Source organism: Oncorhynchus mykiss, chromosome 18 (genome assembly GCF_057628025.1).
Source record: "Oncorhynchus mykiss isolate SJ-2025 chromosome 18, ASM5762802v1, whole genome shotgun sequence".
Classification (NCBI taxonomy): Eukaryota; Metazoa; Chordata; class Actinopteri; order Salmoniformes; family Salmonidae; genus Oncorhynchus; species Oncorhynchus mykiss.
The window spans coordinates 60135112-60155684 of record NC_143039.1 but is presented as its reverse complement, the minus strand read 5'-3'; the positions used below and the strand labels follow the sequence as shown (position 1 = coordinate 60155684).

General features: G+C 47.0%; 1 protein-coding gene across 2 annotated transcripts in view; it reads left to right on the top strand.

The window, feature by feature from the left end:
- The first annotated feature begins 1191 nt into the window (after positions 1 to 1191).
- The window catches only part of ahdc1 (AT-hook DNA binding motif containing 1), a 43887-nt gene continuing 24505 nt past the window's right edge, over positions 1192 to 20573 (top strand). The window contains exon 1 of one of the 2 annotated variants that reach the window (XM_090208916.1): positions 1192 to 1331. The gene's annotated coding sequence lies outside the window, so the exon portion shown is untranslated. The remainder of the gene's footprint in view (positions 1332 to 20573) is intronic. The other variant, XM_036951070.2, reaches the window with a different exon arrangement.

Sequence of the window (20573 nt, the reverse complement as noted above, 5' to 3'; positions counted from 1 at the left end):
GTGATCCCACTCCTTGGTGACCCTGGCCGTGATCCCACTCCTTGGTGACCCTGGCCGTGATCCCACTCCTTGGTGACCCTGGCCGTGACCCCACTCCTTGGTGACCCTGGCCGTGATCCCACTCCTTGGTGACCCTGGCCGTGACCCCACTCCTTGGTGACCCTGGCCGTGACCCCACTCCTTGGTGACCCTGGCCGTGACCCCACTCCTTGGTGACCCTGGCCGTGATCCCACTCCTTGGTGACCCTGGCCGTGATCCCACTCCTTGGTGACCCTGGCCGTGACCCCACTCCTTGGTGACCCTGGCCGTGATCCCACTCCTTGGTGACCCTGGCCGTGACCCCACTCCTTGCAGGTGTCTCTGGGAGTTGGAATATGCAAAAAACACATCTTCATTACACACTTCTACAAGTGTGTAACAGGACAAATGGAAGCACCCCCCAAATAAGCTGTGGTATATTTAAGCGATAAGGCACGAGGGGGTGTGGTATATGGCCAATATACCACGGCTAAGGGCTGTTCTTATGCACGCATTGTGGAATAATAAACTGCCAATCAGCATTCAGGACTGGAACCATACGGTTTATAATGGCCAATGTAACCCCTCGACTTAATGCTTAATTATAGAACTGACTCAAGTCAGTGTCCAACCCTCTCTCCATCTTTCTCTGACTCCTCTCGCCCACGTCTGCAATGCGTAACCCAGACAACCGTTTCTGATAACAAAAAAAGAACTACACTTCCCAGACTTTTTATCCGTAGAACCGAGGACAGCTACGGGTCCCTGGATGGGACTGACAGACAGGCACATCTGGCGAGAAACGAGAGAGGCGAGATTGCACTGTGTGTGAGAGAGAGACAGAGAGAGAAAGGGGGATATCGCGGAGAGATAAAAACGGAAGAAAGATTTCGTTCTTTCCTTCCTTTTCTCCTAGAAACGTCTGTCCCACGCCTGTCTGCCACGGGATCGTTACCGCGGGGTTTGAGGAGTGTTCGCGTTCTTGCGTGCAGAAGGGGATATACGCACCCCCCCCCCCCCCCCCCCCGTCAATTTCCCCTTCTCTTCTTTATATTTTACCTTCCTCCGTTTCCAGGGTTCTGCTGTTGATGTAGAGCAGCTTGTTTTTAGAGAAACGGTTTTCTGTGGTGGAGCCCTGCACGCATACAGACAGATGCGCGCGAAGCACGGAGAGGAGACAGACAACGACGTTAACGGTAGGAATGAACGGAAAATGCTGTGCGCCAGCAGTGGCAGCTGTGATATTACCGAGAACTCAGTGATCCGCACGACGAGAGAAGAGAAGCCCCGCTGCAGCAACGAGCCTCTCCCGGTGAGTGCGCATGCAGTGTCTATCTGTGTACACAACTCATATTTGCATACCGGACAGTTCTAGCGGCGCTGCCAGATGCGCGCGGCACCGCTGCATTTTTTTTATTGAAGGAATTTGTATTAACCTCGTCGGTGCCGTTATAAAGGGAATTCGTGCACTGGGTCAGTCTGCCACTATGGCTGAGGTGGGCTCCTTTCTCATTAGTGATGGTGACACACACACGAGTTAAGGCTATTGTTAAGGAAGCATCTCCATGCAGGGCTGATTGTGTGTATATGCTGGTTAGTTGTGAAAGCGAAGATGTCTACCATACAAACACACATTCACACAGGACCGGATCCGTCACTGAGACTGTCTCTAAGGTAGGCTAGATTCACCGTCGGTCTCCACCTACATATAACATTCGGTACGTGCTGTGGCGCTGCTGTGGCGCGAGCTCAGGGCGCGCTCCGACAGATGTTTACTGTAATTAAAGCGCGAGAGACGTCATCCGGTTCCCCTGTAAAGCCGGGGCTATAATCCCCCGGTAACAAATTGAGCTGTCCTGACGCGCTCATCCCGTATAGGCACAAACCGCCCGGTGCGTTGAATGAGTGACGCCCACATCAGCCTCGAGACACAGAGCTCATGGTGGTGCATGATTATTACCCGATGGGGGGGGGGGGGGGGGGGGTTGAGAGAGCGCCTAGGGCCAGTGTCTGTGTTGTGACAGTGTCATTTTATTTATGGCCCTTTTTGACATGCATATCCTTTCCATGTGCACGTGTCTGTGGGATGCTGACAGATGCTGAGCAAGAGGTATTAAAGAGAGAGAAGTCTGTGTGTGTGTGTCAGTGCACAACATATAACAGCATAGCCCTATTGTGTACCTGTGTGTGGTGGTGGTAGTCATAGAAACGGCCTTGTATCTCAGATGATGTTATTTCTGTCCTTAACCCTATTAGCCAGGTCAGTAGTCAACACACACACACACACATTCTTACATATCTATATAGAACATTTTACTTTGAATGTTGGTCTTGGACTGCTTCATGTATTTGTTTGGCTGGAGTGTGTGTATGAGTGTATGCTAGAGAGAGAGAAAGTGTGTGTGTGTGTGGTGCTGCAGATACACTCTGCTGATATGACAGCCACAGCTCAACCAATCATCTGTCTCCTTTCTCAGCCTATCAGCAGGCCTTGCCAGACTTCCTAGTTTCAGAAGTAGCTATGGAGATCGAACTGACAGCATGCACACTGACACACACAAACACACTTTCTAACTGAAGGTCATGACCCTCCCACTCAGAGTTGTGAGTTCTGGTTCTAGTCCAGCTAGTTGTGGTTCTGGTTCTAGTCCAGCTAGTTGTGGTTCTGGTTCTAGTCCAGCTAGTTGTGGTTCTGGTTCTAGTCTAGCTAGTTGTGGTTCTGGTCCTAGTCCAGCTAGTTGTGGTTCTGATTCTAGTCCAGCTAGTTGTGGTTCTAGTCCAGCTAGTTTTTTTACTAGTCCAGCTAGTTTTGGTTCTGGTTCTAGTCTAGCTAGTTGTGGTTCTGGTCCTAGTCCAGCTAGTTGTGGTTCTGATTCTAGTCCAGCTAGTTGTGGTTCTAGTCCAGCTAGTTTTTTTACTAGTCCAGCTAGTTTTGGTTCTGGTTCTAGTATAGCTAGTTGTGGTTCTGGTCCTAGACCAGCTAGTTGTGGTTCTGATTCTAGTCTAGCTAGTTGTGGTTCTAGTCCAGCTAGCTGTGGTTGTGGTTGTGGTTGTAGTCCAGTTAGTTTTGGTTCTGGTTCTAGTCCAGATAGGTGTAGTTCTAGTTCTGGGTCTATTCCAGCTCATTGTGGTTCTGGTTGTAGTCCAGATAGTTGTGGTTCTGGTTCTAGTCCAGCTAGTTGTAGTTTTGGTTTTGGTTCTAGTCCAGCTAGTTGTGGTTCCGATTCCGATTCTAGTCCAGCTAGTTGTGGGTATGGTTCTAGTCTAGCTAGTTGTGGTTCTGGTCCTAGTCCAGCTAGTTGTGGTTCTGATTCTAGTCCAGCTAGTTGTGGTTCTAGTCCAGCTAATTTTGGTTCTGGTTCTAGTCTAGCTAGTTGTGGTTCTGGTCCTAGACCAGCTAGTTGTGGTTATGGTTCTAGTCCAGCTAGTTGTGGTTGTGGTTCTAGTCTAGCTAGTTGTGGTTCTGATTCTGGTTCTAGTCCAGCTAGTTGTAGTTGTGGTTCTGGTTCTAGTCCAGCTAGTTGTGGTTCTGATTCTGATTCTAGTCCAGCTAGTTGTAGTTATGGTTCTAGTCTAGCTAGTTGTGGTTCTGGTTCTAGTCCAGCTAGTTGTAGTTGTGGTTTTGGTTCTAGTCCAGCTAGTTGTGGTTGTGGTTCTAGTCTAGCTAGTTGTGGTTGTGGTTCTAGTCCAGCTAGTTGTGGTTGTGGTTCTAGTCTAGCTAGTTGTGGTTCTGGTTGTGGTTCTAGTCCAGCTAGTTGTAGTTGTGGTTGTGGTTGTGGTTCTAGTCTAGCTAGTTGTGGTTCTGTTCTGGTTCTAGTCTAGCTAGTTGTGGTTATGGTTCTAGTCCAGCTAGTTGTGGTTGTGGTTCTAGTCTAGCTAGTTGTGGTTCTGATTCTGGTTCTAGTCCAGCTAGTTGTAGTTGTGGTTCTGGTTCTAGTCCAGCTAGTTGTGGTTCTGATTCTGATTCTAGTCCAGCTAGTTGTAGTTATGGTTCTAGTCTAGCTAGTTGTGGTTCTGGTTCTAGTCCAGCTAGTTGTAGTTGTGGTTTTGGTTCTAGTCCAGCTAGTTGTGGTTGTGGTTCTAGTCTAGCTAGTTGTGGTTGTGGTTCTAGTCCAGCTAGTTGTGGTTGTGGTTCTAGTCTAGCTAGTTGTGGTTCTGGTTGTGGTTCTAGTCCAGCTAGTTGTAGTTGTGGTTGTGGTTTTGGTTCTAGTCCAGTTAGTTGTGGTTCTAGTTTTAGTCTAGCTAGTTGTGGTTCTGGTTCTGGTTCTAGTCCAGCTAGTTGTGGTTGTAGTTGTGGTTCTAGTCTAGCTAGTTGTGGTTCTGTTCTGGTTCTAGTCTAGCTAGTTGTGGTTCTGGTTCTAGTACAGCTATTTGTAGTTGTGGGTTTGGTTCTAGTCCAGCTAGTTGTGGTTCTGGTTTTAGTCTAGCTAGTTGTGGTTCTGGTTCTAGTCTAGCTAGTTGTGGTTCTGGTTCTAGTCCAGCTAGTTGTAGTTCTGTTTTTCTCTAGTCTAGCTAGTTGTGGTTCTGTGGTTCTCTAGTCTAGCTAGTTGTAGTTCTGTGGTTCTAGTCTAGCTAGTTGTGGTTCTGGTTCTAGTCCAGCTTGTTGTAGTTCTGTGGTTCTCTAGTCCAGCTAGTTGTAGTTCTGTGGTTCTCTAGTCCAGCTAGTTGCAGTTCTGTGGTTCTCTAGTCTAGCTAGTTGTGGTTCTGGTTCTAGTCCAGCTAGTTGTAGTTCTGTGGTTCTCTAGCCTAGCTAGTTGTAGTTCTGTGGTTCTCTAGTCTAGCTAGTTGTAGTTATGTGGTTCTCTAGCCTAGCTAGTTGTAGTTCTGTGGATCTCTAGTCTAGCTAGTTGTGGTTCTCTAGTCTAGCTAGTTGTAGTTCTGTGCTTCTCTAGCCTAGCTAGTTGTAGTTCTGTGGTTCTCTAGTCTAGCTAGTTGTAGTTCTGTGGTTCTCTAGCCTAGCTAGTTGTAGTTCTGTGGTTCTAGTCTAGCTAGTTGTGGTTCTGGTTCTAGTCCAGCTAGTTGTAGTTCTGTGGTTCTCTAGTCCAGCTAGTTGTAGTTCTGTGGTTCTCTAGCCTAGCTAGTTGTACTGTAGTTTGCATTATTTCCCCCTGAGGCAGGTTGAGTATACTAAGTTCTGGCTAAGCTCCAGACCATTGAGAAGTCCTAGGGCCAATTTATGTTGCAGTATACTTTCATAGCTCACCAATCTGACTATTAACATCCTTCTCTTATATTTGTGGGGTTCTCTGGGGCTGTTTCTGCTTTGTCTGTCTGTCTGTCTGTCTGTCTGTCTGTCTGTCTGTGTTTAGTCTATATAATATCAACTCCCACACAATGGATTCCCATAGTTCTCGCTTTCTCTTTACTAATTACATTTCTCGGGCCACTCCTGGCTCTCTCCCTCTCACCCCCCTCTCACACAGCTGGTTTGATGCTATATGACCCCTAACCTCTGATTGGAGATGGGGGGGGGGGGGGGGGGGGCATGTGTGTGTCTTTGTGTGTGTGTCTGAGTGAGAGGGAGGGAGAGAGGGAAAGAGGGAGAGACAGAGGAGAGAGCCGGCAGAGAAAAAGAGGGATAGAAAGTGTGTGTCTACCTCACTAACAAGCTGGACAGAAATAGTTCAATTATTAAAGACGAGAAACACTTTCACCCATACCTTCACACACACACCTTCACTCTCTCTCATACACACACCTCACACAGACCTCTGCTCTGTCTATATCTTTCTCTCTCTCTTGACGCACATGCATGCACACACACACATGCACATGCACATAGTCTCATTTGTGTATTGATTACACACACTGGAACTCAGAAAAAAGATGACATTTATGTGTGTTCACAAAAAGATGAAGCAGATGATCAGAAAGGTGACAGATTTTAAAATGTTTAAAATACATTCATTTGACATTCCTGTAACATTGTCGCATCATTAACACAACAGAGCTAAAGGTTCTGCTCCAGGAATCCTAATGATGATAGTTCTCCCTTTCTCTTCCCCTCCCTCTTCCCCCTCTCTCTCCCTTCCCCCCTCTCTTCCCACTGTGTTTCTCTCTCTCTCCCAACCCAGTCCTCTCTTATGTCCCTCTCTTTCCCTCTTCCTCCCCCCTTCTCAGCTGGAAGGTAGGGAGCTTTTTGTCCCTTGGGATTACACACTTCCTCAGAGAGAGAAAGAGAGAGACAGAGGAAAATGAGAGAGATAGAGGAGAAGGAAATAGAGAGACGCAAGAGAGGAGAAGGAGAGAGAGAGAGAGATAAGGGTGGAAGACGGGGTGGGGGAAGATGGATGAATGCACTGCACACTCAGGCTCCTGGAAAGAAAGAGGGGGGCAGACACGGAGGAGGATGGGTGGAGAGAGAGAAGAGACAACAGAGATGGATTGAGAAAGCGTCTGATAGACTGACAGAGAGAAGGGCTACTCTTATCCTTTCAACAAAAGCAATCATCTCAGGGAGAGAGTGTGTGAGTTTGGTTGGAGGGGTTATTTAAGTTTGAATATGTGGGATCAGGATTTGGATGGAGATACTGTACATTAGTGTGTGTTTGCGTGTGCGCGCGCATGTGTCTACGTGTCACATGAATATGTGTGTTTGTGTGTGTGTAGCTATGTGCGTTCCTAAGTGTGTGTGTTCTCTGGTGAGTGTGTGTGTGAGAGACAGTACCTACAGTTGGAATGTTCACGGCCATTGTTGTTCAAACAGCCAGCAGCCTTCTCCTTGGCAACCGGAGCTGCAGCAGTAACCCACGGCAACTGTGGAACAGAGGGAGGAGTCAGGAAGTCAGGCCGCAGCACAGAGCCCCCTCTCCAAAACACTGGCCTCAAGGTCTGACTGTGTGTGTGTGTGTGTGTGTGTGTGTGTGTGTGTGTGTGTGTGTGTGTGTGTGTGTGTGTGTGTGTGTGTGTGTGTGTGTGTGTGTGTGTGTGTGCAGTGTATGTGCATGTGTGTGAGCGTGTGCACTCCTGGCTGCTCCCAGCTGCCGCTATTCGTCACATGACCGACTGAGGGGCGGCCATCAACAGAGCCAGGAAACTGCCTGGAGGAGAGAGAGAAAGAGGAGGGAGGGAGAAGAGGTGGGGGGAAGAAGAGAGGGGGGCAGGCAAAGGGGAGAGCGGAGGATGGATGTGGAGGGAGGAGGGGGAGGGGAGAGAGGATAGGTGGGGGAGTGTGTGAGAGAGGTTGTAGGAGAAGGAGTGGTGGTGGGGGAGCAGGGGACAGGGCTCGTACGGTTCTTGTCTTAAAATAACTAGCTACAGCATGTAGGTTCCTGTAGAAACAACATTAGAAAGAGAGAGGGGCGATTAGAAGAGAGAGAGACATAGAGAGAGAAAAGCTGAGCCAGTGTAGTCTGATTGTTTGCTTCAGTTTGTCTGTGCATTAACCTCTTTTGTGTATGCAATGTGCTGTGTGTGTCTGTGAGTGTGTGTGTGCATATGTGTGTGTGTGTGTGTGTGTCTATGAGTGTACAGTATGTGCTCTTGGCTGGAGGTAGTGTTGAACACAGACTGATGATGAAGATCATTAGGAATTTCCTGCGGCTGGGGATGAGAGAGAGAGAGAGAGAGAGAGAGAGAGAGAGAGAGAGAGAAAGAGAGAGAGGTAGTGGAGAGAGGGGAGGGCGGTAGGGAGAGAGGGGAGGGCGGTAGGGAGAGAGGGGAGGGCATTAGGGAGAGAGGGGAGGGCGGTAGGGAGAGAGGAAGACAGCAAAGAGAAGGAGGGGAGAAATATAGCAGAGGGAGAGAGGTGGAAGAGTAAGGGTAGGTAGAGAGAGAGAGAGAGCATTTAGTGAAGAAGAGGAGTGGACTGGGTATGTGTGGGAGGTAGAGGGTAAGGGACGAGAGGTGGAGTCTAATACTTCTGTTCCTCAGTTATAGTCATAGTAAACTGTATTGGTGTACTATATTGTGAATGCAACTGTCCCATGAGGCTTCACATAATATATAAAGCAGACATTGTGTGATGGTTGTCTGAGGGTTCTCTTGGTTGTGTGGGAGTTGGGTTAAGGTTGTGTAGGTATTGAGGGTTTAATTAGAGGTTGTGAATGAAGGGGGAGACTTTAAGTAAGCGAACCCCCATGCCTTGTTTCTACTAGTTACCACAAAATGGTCTATATTGTACAAAATCATGAAAACAAACATTTGCTTTTTGTTCTTAATTTAAGGTTAGGGTTAGGCATACATTTAGCATTGTGGTTAATTTTAGGGTTAAGGTCAGGTTTAAAATCTGATTTTAATAAGATAAATTGTAGCTGCTGGTCATCTATGAACGTTTGAATATCTTGAAGAACGATCTGGCCTTAATGGCCATGTAGTCTTATAATCTCTACCGGGCACAGCCAGAAGAGGACAGGCCACCCCTCAGAGCCTGGTTCCTCTATAGGTTTCTTCCTAGATTCCTGCCATTCTAGGGAGTTTTTCCTAGCCACCGTGCTCCTACATCTGCATTGCTTGCTGTTTGGGGTTTTATGCTGCGTTTCTGCATAAGCACTTTGTGACATCAGCTGATATAAAAATTTGATTTGATTTAGCTGTGGTAACTAGCGACAACCCCCGCAAGCCTCCTAAATCTGTAGATCTATAAGGATTGGAGAAAAATTCTATGCAGCCTATCAGATGGCAAAGTGAATCGGGACCATATTACTTAGAGTTTACCATATTAGAGTGGGTTTTATGAGAGGGATTGGGGTTTTCTGGAGGATAGGGGGTTGTTGTGTGCAAAGGTCATATTGTGGTTGTGTTTGTGCTGCTGGAAGTTGTGTATAGGTTGTGGTTAGTTGTGTATAAGTTTTGGGAGGGTTGTGTTGAGGTTATTTATGGATCGTTTAAAGGTTGCGTTTAGGTTGTTGAAAGGTTAGGGGGCAGTAGACAGGTGAGTTTCTGTGTACCTCCTGACCCACTTACCTCTCTTTCTCCCCTCTCCAATTTTCGGCACCCTTTCTCTATCCCTCTCTCCCCTTCTCCCTCTCTTTTCTGCTCGTTCCCTCCACCATCGCTTTCTTTATCTCAAACTCACTCACCCTGACTCTCTGTATCTCTTTCTCCACCCCCTCTCTCCTTCTCTGTCTAGTTCACTCGTTCTCTCTCTCTCTCTCTTCAGCTTGCTTGCCCATCTTTATATAAACCTCTCTTTTTCTCTCTCTCTTAACTCCTTACACCACTCTCTCCCTGCCCCTTTACTTTCCCTATCTACCCCCCTCTCTCTGCCTCTCTATTTCTCTCAATTTCAATTCATCTCTCCCTCAGTTTCGGCTGCTGCCTGTCTCTTAGCAACAACTGCACACCCGTTAGAGCTGAGTGAGTGCTTTTCCACACACACACACACACACACACACACACACACACACACACACACACACACACACACACACACACACACACACACACACACACACACACACACACACACACACACACACACACACACACACACACACACACACACACACACACACAGTGTCTGGATCATTGAGTGTGTCTGAAGTGTTACTGCAGTTCAATGTGACGTAGAGACAGATATTGATGTAGAGCAGGGATGAGCAACTTTGATGGGGTGGGGGCCACATAAAATCAGAACTTATCATGAGGGGCCACAGTAGCTGTGTACCCACATCCATACCCACACTTGCAGTCAGAGCTGGCCCTAGACTTTTGCTGATTACAACAAGTTTAGATAGTTGGCTGGACTAATAACTTCCCGATCTAAAAAAAGTTTGCTGACATGGGCTAATTGAGTGACTATCAGTGATAGGGGGTGGGCCGTAACAAGCTATCTGCTTTAGTTTTCGAGATGATCCATCTCTGTTGAGGGAGAAGCTGTTTTTTATATATTGTGTATGTTTGTTTATTCTGAACACATTTCCCTTTGTTGGCAATGTTAATTAATTCTTGCACATTTTTAAAAGCTACTTTTATGTTCGCTAACCTTGACAGGCAAACGCAACCAAGTATTAAACTGTAAACCAATCAAAACTTGTGTACTATCCATGGTACCATCTCTGCTGATCATGTCGTCTGCCAATCACGTCATCGGAATCAATCCGTCTGACAAACTGCTATCAGGTAAAGTATTTTTTTTAAATTGTAATCAAACTATTTAGTCATAGAAACGCGATACCATCAGTGCAAACTGTAAATTGACTCCCATCTTAGAACACAGCAACCTTAGTAATGTAGCTAGCTTTCTAGTTAGTTAGCTAGTTACAACAAGTAGATTTGTTGCTAGCTTGCAGATAGCTTTATCAATAGCTAGCATGTCATTCCGAGACAAGGAGCGTTTTAATTAGTTCCAAGTAATCATTTAAGACTACAAAAATCTATAGGACAAGTAGTGTAAATCTAATACAGTCATCAAGGCAGGACCCAGTAATTTCATTCATACTGACAAATAACAAACGCCACTTTATCCCTGTCAATAGTTGAAGTAGGATGATTGCAGAGCACCCTGCCTCAGACTGTCAGGATGTTTATTTTCTAGCTCACAAACTACATTCCTTTTCTGTGATGATTTATTTGATTAAATTCTCATCTCTCATTTTTGTCTCATATGATCTATTCAGCTCTCCGGTATCCTGCTCCCAGAGATCAACCAAGTGCTATTCACCAATCATGAGCTGATTAACTCATCTGTGAGGAGAACCATCCCACTGCAGTTTGAACTAGCCCTGCCGCCACTATCTAGACATTGGAACCACATATGCATTTACCTGTCGTCATTGTAGAGTTGAGGAACACCAACCACAGAAGTACTTGCTTTTTTGAGCATCTCAAAGACCAAATTCAATGTAGAATAAATGTAACAGTTTACAAGCAGATTATTTTACTATTGTAACATGCAGTGGGGAGAATTGTATTGTCCCCGTCAGGAGCCCAGGCTTTTGCCATAGATGGTAGAGTTCTCATCTGTGGACCACACAAGCTTTAGATTGCATTCTGCTCAGGCATTTGTCTCACTCTACATCGGTCAGCTACATTGGTTACCAGGGTGGGATCCTTTCAATACGTCTATGAGGCCTGGGCACACAAATGCTTATAGAGATAAGGAGGAATACTGAAGCACGTGTTGATGACAGTTCTATAGTCACCATCAGAGGCCCAGACTTTTGGCATAGATGGTAAGCTCTAATTTCTGGACCGCAACATTGTAAGATTGTGCCCTCCACGACACTTGATAGACATTGAATGGTAGGTTACACTATATTTAGATACTTCAAATACTGCCTGAGACACCTTTGCTATTTGTCCCCATACTCAATAAGTGGTGAAACAATATTTGTGATGGTTTACTTTGTTCGTATGTATATGCATGAAACGTAAATGATGGAAAATATGTCTCACACAGTCATAGTTAGTAGAATAATGAATTGATTGGCAAGGTTTTGGCACCGTCAACTGTTAGAATGTTAGTAAGAAAGTTCATAATTTAAACCACCTAAATATACTCACATTCATTGAACATGTAGTATTTGAAACTCACACATTCCTTTCTCAAATACTTGTTCTATAATCCCACAGTCTCTGTATCATTCTCCATACCTAAAATTCCAATACATCCAACATTATGCATGCCCATGGTATTGGGGAGCTGCTATTTGAGAACTCATCTGGTTGAGAAATCAAACTCTGGTTATCTTATTGCAGAGCACATTGTACAACTGTTATGGTATGCTATATGTATGCTATATGTGTAGGTTATGCCATACAGTACGTATTGGCTAATATGCATATGCAGCTGTCATTTTTAAACCTCGCATACATGACACGCTTTTATTTGGGTTTCTATGCAAAGTATATGATTGAATGCTTCTATAAGCCTGCAGCTAGTTACTGTCACATGGGATGACGCTGGAGAGACGATGCAGGTACGGGGAGTCAAACGTTTAATAAACAACGGACATGGAACGAGACAGGAACAGCGTCAGCAAACTAGCAATACAAAACAATTAACGCAGAAGCGGGGAACAGAGCTGGGGAACTCACAAATATAAGGGAGTTAATAACAGGTGATGAGTGAGTCCATATCACTGATGCGCGCGACGATGGAAGGCAGGTATGCGTAATGGATGACAGGAGTGCGCGTCGGGGGTGGGGACTCATGTTCAGTCGTGTGGTGAGGTGCCACAAATTGCAATTGGCTCAGAACAGCACAACATGGCTGACCCTTGGAGGTACACAGAGAGCAAACATTAATAATATGCATGCCAATCTCTCCTGGCTCAAAGTAGAGGAGACATTGACTTCATCACTACTTGTATTTGTGAGTGGTATTGACATGTTGAAAGCACAAGCTGTCTGGTTAAACTACTAGCACACAGCTCAGACACCCATGCATACCCCACAAGACATGCCACCAGAGGTTTCTTCACAGTCCCCAAGTCCAGAACAGACTATGGGAGGCACACAGTACTACATAGAGCCATGACTACATGGAACTCTATTCCACATCAGGTAACTGATGCAAGGAGTAGAATCAGATTTTAAAAAACATAAAAATACACCTTATGAAACAGCAGGGACTGTGAAGCAACACAAACATAGGCACAGACACATGCATACACACACGATAAAATATGCACTATACACACACGTACACATGGACTTTGTGTTGAAGATACAGTTGAAGTCAGAAGTTTACATACACTTAGGTTGGAGTCATTAAAACTAGTTTTCAACCACTCCACACAACAGGACAAGGTTGCAGCAAACACGACGATAGTCTGGTTCAGGCATGAGAAACACAAACAAGAATCCGACAAAGACAGGAGCAGAAACAGAGAGAGATATAGAGACCTAATCAGAGGGAAAAAGGGAACAGGTGGGAAAAGGGGTGAATGAGGTAGTCAGAGAAGACAAGGAACAGCTGGGGGAAAGAGGGGAAGAAACGGTAACCTAGTACGACCAGCAGAGGGAGACAGGGTGAAGAGAAAGGACAGAAACAAGACACAACATGACAATACATGACAGTACCCCCCCACTCACCGAGCGCCTCCTGGCGCACTCGAGGAGGAAACCTGGCGGCAACAGAGGAAATCATCAATCAGCGAACGGTCCAGCACGTCCCGAGAGGGAACCCAACTCCTCTCCTCAGGACCATACCCCTCCCAATCCACTAGGTACTGATGACCACGGCCCCGAGGACGCATGTCCAAAATCTTATGGACCCTGTAGATAGGTGCGCCCTCGACAAGGATGGGGGGGGGGGGGGGGGGGGGGGAGACGAGCGGGGGCGCGAAGAACGGGCTTAACACAGGAGACATGGAAGACCGGGTGGACGCGACGAAGATATCGCGGAAGAAGAAGTCGCACTGCGACAGGATTAATGACCTGAGAAATACGGAACGGACCAATGAACCGCGGGGTCAACTTGCGAGAAGCCGTCTTAAGGGGAAGGTTCTGAGTGGAGAGCCAAACGCTCTGACCGCGACAATATCTAGGACTCTTAGTTCTACGCTTATTAGCAGCTCTCACAGTCTGCGCCCTATAACGGCAAAGTGCAGACCTGACCCTCTTCCAGGTGCGCTCGCAACGTTGGACAAAAGCCTGAGCGGAGGGGACGCTGGACTCGGCGAACTGAGATGAGAACAGCGGAGGCTGGTACCCGAGGCTACTCTGAAAAGGAGATAGCCCGGTCGCAGACGAAGGAAGCGAGTTGTGGGCGTATTCTGCCCAGGGGAGCTGTTCTGACCAAGACGCAGGGTTGCGAAAAGAAAGACTGCGTAAGATGCGACCAATAGTCTGATTGGCCCGTTCTGCTTGACCGTTAGACTGGGGGTGAAAGCCGGAAGAGAGACTGACGGAAGCCCCAATCAAACGGCAAAACTCCCTCCAAAATTGAGACGTGAATTGCGGACCTCTGTCCGAAACGACGTCTGACGGAAGGCCATGAATTCTGAAAACATTCTCGATGATGATTTGTGCCGTCTCTTTAGCAGAAGGAAGCTTAGCAAGGGGAATAAAATGAGCCGCCTTAGAGAACCTGTCGACAACCGTAAGAATAACAGTCTTCCCCGCTGACGAAGGCAGTCCGGTGACAAAATCTAAGGCGATGTGAGACCACGGTCGAGAGGGAATGGGAAGCGGCCTGAGACGGCCGGCAGGAGGGGAGTTACCGGACTTAGTCTGCGCGCAGACCGAACAAGCAGCCACGAAACGACGCGTGTCATGCTCCCGGGTGGGCCACCAAAAACGCTGGCGAATGGAAGCAAGCGTACCCCGAACGCCAGGGTGGCCGGCTAACTTGGCAGAGTGAGCCCACTGAAGAACGGCCAGACGAGTAGGAACGGGAACGAAAAGAAGGTTCCTAGGACAAGCGCGCGGCGACGGAGTTTGAGTGAGTGCTTGCTTTACCTGCCTCTCAATTCCCCAGACAGTCAACCCGACAACACGCCCCTCAGGGAGAATCCCCTCGGGGTCAGTGGAGGCTACTGAAGAACTGAAGAGACGAGATAAAGCATCAGGCTTGGTGTTCTTAGAGCCCGGACGATAAGAAATCACGAACTCGAAACGAGCGAAAAACAGCGCCCAGCGCGCCTGACGCGCATTAAGTCGTTTGGCAGAACGGATGTACTCAAGGTTCCTATGGTCAGTCCAAACGACAAAAGGAACGGTCGCCCCCTCCAACCACTGTCGCCATTCGCCTAGGGCTAAGCGGATGGCGAGCAGTTCGCGGTTTCCCACATCATAGTTACGTTCCGACGGCGACAGGCGATGAGAAAAATACGCGCAAGGGTGGACCTTGTCGTCAGAGAGGGAGCGCTGAGAAAGAATGGCTCCCACGCCCACCTCTGACGCGTCAACCTCGACAACGAACTGTCTAGAGACGTCAGGTGTAACAAGGATAGGTGCGGATGTAAAACGATTCTTGAGGAGATCAAAAGCTCCCTGGGCGGAAACGGACCACTTAAAGCACGTCTTGACAGAAGTAAGGGCTGTGAGAGGAGCTGCCACCTGACCGAAATTACGGATGAAACGACGATAGAAGTTCGCGAAGCCGAGAAAGCGCTGCAGCTCGACGCGTGACTTAGGGACGGGCCAATCAATGACAGCTTGGACCTTAGCGGGATCCATCTTAATGCCTTCAGCGGAAATAACAGAACCGAGAAATGTGACGGAGGAGGCATGAAAAGAGCACTTCTCAGCCTTCACAAAAAGACAATTCTCTAAAAGGCGCTGGAGGACACGTCGAACGTGCTGAACATGAATCTGGAGTGACGGTGAAAAAATCAGGATATCGTCAAGGTAAACGAAAACAAAGATGTTCAGCATGTCTCTCAGGACATCATTGACTAATGCCTGAAAGACAGCTGGAGCGTTAGCGAGGCCGAAAGGAAGAACCCGGTATTCAAAGTGCCCTAACGGAGTGTTAAACGCCGTCTTCCACTCGTCCCCCTCCCTGATGCGCACGAGATGGTAAGCGTTACGAAGGTCCAACTTAGTGAAAAACCTGGCTCCCTGCAGGATCTCGAAGGCTGAAGACATAAGAGGAAGCGGATAACGATTCTTCACTGTTATGTCATTCAGCCCTCGATAATCTATGCAGGGGCGCAGGGACCCGTCCTTCTTCTTAACAAAAAAAAACCCTGCTCCGGCGGGAGAGGAGGAGGGGACTATGGTACCGGCGGCAAGAGCTACAGACAAATAATCTTCGAGAGCCTTACGTTCGGGAGCCGACAGAGAGTATAGTCTACCCCGGGGGGGAGTGGTTCCCGGAAGGAGATCAATACTACAATCATACGACCGGTGTGGAGGAAGAGAGGTGGCCCTGGACCGACTGAACACCGTGCGCAGATCGTGATATTCCTCCGGCACCCCTGTCAAATCACCAGGCTCCTCCTGTGAAGAAGAGACAGAGGAAACAGGAGGGATAGCAGACATTAAACATTTCACATGACAAGAGACGTTCCAGGAGAGGATAGAATTACTAGACCAATTAATAGAAGGATTATGACAAACTAGCCAGGGATGGCCCAAAACAACAGGTGTAAAAGGTGAACGAAAAATTAAAAAAGAAATGGTTTCGCTATGATTACCAGAAACAGTGAGGGTTAAAGGTAGCGTCTCACGCTGAATCCTGGGGAGAGGACTACCATCCAAGGCGAACAAGGCCGTGGACTCCCTTAACTGTCTGAGAGGAATGTCATGTTCCCGAGCCCAGGTCTCGTCCATAAAACAGCCCTCCGCCCCAGAGTCTATTAAGGCACTGCAGGAAGCTGACGAACCGGTCCAGCGTAGATGGACCGACAAGGTAGTGCAGGATCTTGAAGGAGAGACAGGAGTAGTAGCGCTCACCAGTAGCCCTCCGCTTACTGATGAGCTCTGGCTTTTACTGGACATGAAGTGACAAAATGACCAGCGGAACCGCAATAGAGACAGAGGCGGTTGGTGATTCTCCGTTCCCTCTCCTTAGTCGAGATGCGGATACCTCCCAGCTGCATAGGCTCAGCATCCGAGCCGGTAGAGGAAGATGGTAGTGATGCGGAGAGGGGGGCAACGGAGAACGTGAGCTCCTTTCCACGAGCTTGGTGACGAAGATCAACCCGTCGCTCTATGCGAATAGCGAGTTCAATCAAGGAATCCACGCTGGAAGGAACCTCCCGGGAGAGAATCTCATCCTTTACCTCCGCGCGGAGACCCTCCAGAAAACGAGCGAGCAAAGCTGGCTCGTTCCAGTCACTGGAGGCAGCAAGAGTGCGAAACTCAATAGAGTAGTCTGTTATGGATCGATTACCTTGACATAGGGAAGACAGGACCCTGGAAGCTTCCTCCCCCAAAACAGAACGATCAAAAACCTGTATCATCTCCTCCTTAAAGTCCTGATACTGGTTAGTACACTCAGCCCTTGCCTCCCAGATTGCCGTGCCCCACTCACGAGCCCGTCCAGTAAGGAGAGATATGACGTAGGCGATACGAGCTGTGCTCCTGGAGTAAGTGTTGGGCTGGAGAGAAAACACAATATCACACTGGGTGAGGAACGAGCGGCATTCAGTGGGCTCCCCAGAGTAACACGGCGGGTTATTGATTCTGGGCTCCGGAGATTCGAAAGCCCTGGAAGTGGCCGGTGGATCGAGGCGGAGATGGTGAACCTGTTCTGTGAGGTTGGAGACTTGGGCGGCCAGGGTCTCAACGGCATGTCGAGCAGCTGACAATTCCTGCTCGTGTCTGCCTAGCATCGCTCCCTGGATCTCGACGGCTGAGTGGAGAGGATCCGAAGTCGCTGGGTCCATTCTTGGTCGGATTCTTCTGTTAAGGTGCGTGAATGAGGACCCAAAAGCGAATTAACGTAAACAGAGTTTCTTTAATAACGAAACATACGTAGGCTCAGATGGACAGGCAGATTCCGACAGGACAGGACAAGGTTGCAGCAAACACGACGATAGTCTGGTTCAGGCATGAGAAACACAAACAAGAATCCGACAAAGACAGGAGCAGAAACAGAGAGAGATATAGAGACCTAATCAGAGGGAAAAAGGGAACAGGTGGGAAAAGGGGTGAATGAGGTAGTCAGAGAAGACAAGGAACAGCTGGGGGAAAGAGGGGAAGAAACGGTAACCTAGTACGACCAGCAGAGGGAGACAGGGTGAAGAGAAAGGACAGAAACAAGACACAACATGACAATACATGACACTATACACACACGTACACATGGACTTTGTGTTGAAGATACAGTTGAAGTCAGAAGTTTACATACACTTAGGTTGGAGTCATTAAAACTAGTTTTCAACCACTCCACACATTTCTTGTTAACAAACTATAGTTTTGGCAAGTCGGTTAGGACATCTACTTTGTGCATGACAAAAGTCATTTTTCCAACAATTGTTTACAGACATATTTTCACTTATAATTCACTGTATCACAATTCCAGTGGGACAGAAGTTTACGTACACTAAGTTGACTGTGCCTTTAAACAGCTTGGAAAATTCCAGAAAATCAATTGGTCAATTGGAGGTTTACCTGTGGATGTATTTTAAGGCCTACCTTTAAACTCAGTGCCTCTTTGCTTGACATCATGGGAAAATCAAAAGAAATCAGCCAAGACCTCATAAAATAATTGTAGACCTGGTTCATCCTTGGGAGCAATTTCCAAATGCCTGAAGGTTCCACGTTCATCTGCAACAACAATAGTACGCAAGTATAAACACCATGGGATCATGCAGCCATCATACCGCTCAGGAAGAAGACGCGTTCTGTCTCCTAGAGATGAACGTACTTTGGTGCGAAAAGTGCAAATCAATCCCAGAACAACAGCAAAGGACCTTGTGAAAATGCTGGAGGAAACAGGTACAAAAGTATCTTAATCCACAGTAAAACGAGTCCTATATCGACATAACCTGAAAGGCCGCTCAGCAAGGAAGAAGCCACTGCTCCCAAAACCGCCATAAAAAAAAACAGGGGGAGACTTGCAAGCCGAAGAACACCATCCCAGCCGTGAAGCATGGGGGTGGCAAAATCATGTTGTGGGGGTGCTTTGCTGCAGGAGGGACTGGTGCCCTTCACAAAATAGATGGCATCATGAGGCAGGACAATGATGTGGATATATTGAAGTAACATCTCAAGATATCAGTCAGGAAGATAAAGCTTGGTCGCAAATGGGTCTTCCAAATGGACAATGACCCCAAGCATACTTCCAAAGTTGTGTCATAATGGTTTAAGGACAACAAAGTCAAGGTATTGGAGTGGCCATCACAAAGCCCTGACCTCAATCCTATAGAAAATTTGTGGGCAGAACTGAAAAAGCGTGTGCGAGCAAGGAGGCCTACAAGCCTGACTCTGTTACACCAGCTCTGTCAGGAGGAATGGGCCAAAATTCACCCAACTTATTGTGAGAAGCTTGTGGAAGGCTACTTGAAACGTTTGATCCAAGTTAAATAATTTAAAGGCAATGCTACCAAATACTAATTGTCATGCCCTGACCTTAGAGCTTTTTATGTCTCTATTTTGGTTTGGTCAGGGTGTGATTTGGGTGGGCATTCTATGTTATTTTTTCTATGTTTTTTTGGCCGGGTATGGTTTTCAATCAGGGACAGCTGTCAATCGTTGTCTCTGATTGGGAACCCTACTTAGGTAGCTTTTTCCCACATGGTTTTTGTGGGTAGTTATTTTCTGTTTAGTGTTTTGCACCTTACAGGACTGTTTCGGTTATTCTCTTTGTTATTTTTGTTTGTGGTCAGTTTCAATAAAAAGCATGAACACTTACCACGCTGCGCTTTGGTCCGATTCCTCTTCTTCAGATGACGAAAACTGTTACACTCAATAGTGTATGTAAACTTCTGACCCACTAGGAATGTGATGAAAGAAATAAAAGCTGAACTAAATCATTCTCTCTACATTTTTCTGACATTTCACATTCTTAAAATAAAGTGGTGATCCTAACTGACCTTAGATGGGCAATATTTACTAGGATGGAATGTCAGGAATTGTGAAAAACTGAGTTTAAATGTATTTGGCTAAGGTGTATGTAAACTTCAGACTTCAACTGTATGTGGTAGTGGAGTATGGGCCTGAGGGCAAACAGTGTGTTGTGAATTCTGTAATCAATGTATTGTAATGTTTTTAAAATTGTATAACTGCCTTAATTTTGCCGCACCCCATGAAGAGTGAAGGGATCCATCATAAATACAAAAATACAAAATCTGTTCCTCAAATCAAATCAGTTGGTTGATTTTACCAGAGGCTCCGCTGTGTTTACATCCTGGATAGAATCAGGCCATTGGCTGCCTTCATCACGAAGGGTATGTACTGGAGTTCTGATTGGTTCCAAGTTTAGCAGTTCGGCCAATTTGCCTAAGCAGACAGAATGTTGATATACTTTTTATGAGAAAATGTGCAAGAATTGATGGTGCCAACAAATGTTATAGTCATCATAAAAATGTTTTACTGTCATATACAAAAAATCTGCTCCTCCCTCGCCGGGGTTCGATCAACTTCACGTTTTTCGGCTTTGGCCCACCACCTGCAGTATGACTGACATCAGAGAAAAACTGCTGGTGTCCAACCAAATTTCGAATTTGCACCTTGTATATTTTACTACTGTAATTCTCAACACTAAGTTGAGACCCCGACTGAGTTTTATTGATCTGCAGGCCTACAAAAGGGGGGCCGTGGACCACGGTTCTATCTTACTCATAGAAGGCCTTAGCTCTCAGATATCAGCTTCATTAATCTCTCCATTAATCTACTCATCTCCTCATAGTGTCTGAAATGATAGATGGGTTAGAGATCTGATGCTCTGCCTCTGTCAGACTGACACTCGTCAACAAGGTGTTTCCAAGCCCTGTCATGGAACCCCCAGACGTGGCACATATCTTTCCATTCCAGAACTAGCACACCTGACTCATTGGATCAAGGGCTTCAAACAATGTTCAATCAACATTCACACTACCTGAACTCATCTGAGCTGATGTTTAGTTGCCATGGCGAGTGGCTTCAGCTGATTGGTAGTGAATGACAGGTGGGGGAGTTTGATAGGACAACAAGTCTAGGAAGGAGTTTTTGATTGGCCGGCCAAGTCTGGGTGTTTGGACAAACCCCATGGAGCACAGAGGCTGTGTGTGTGTGT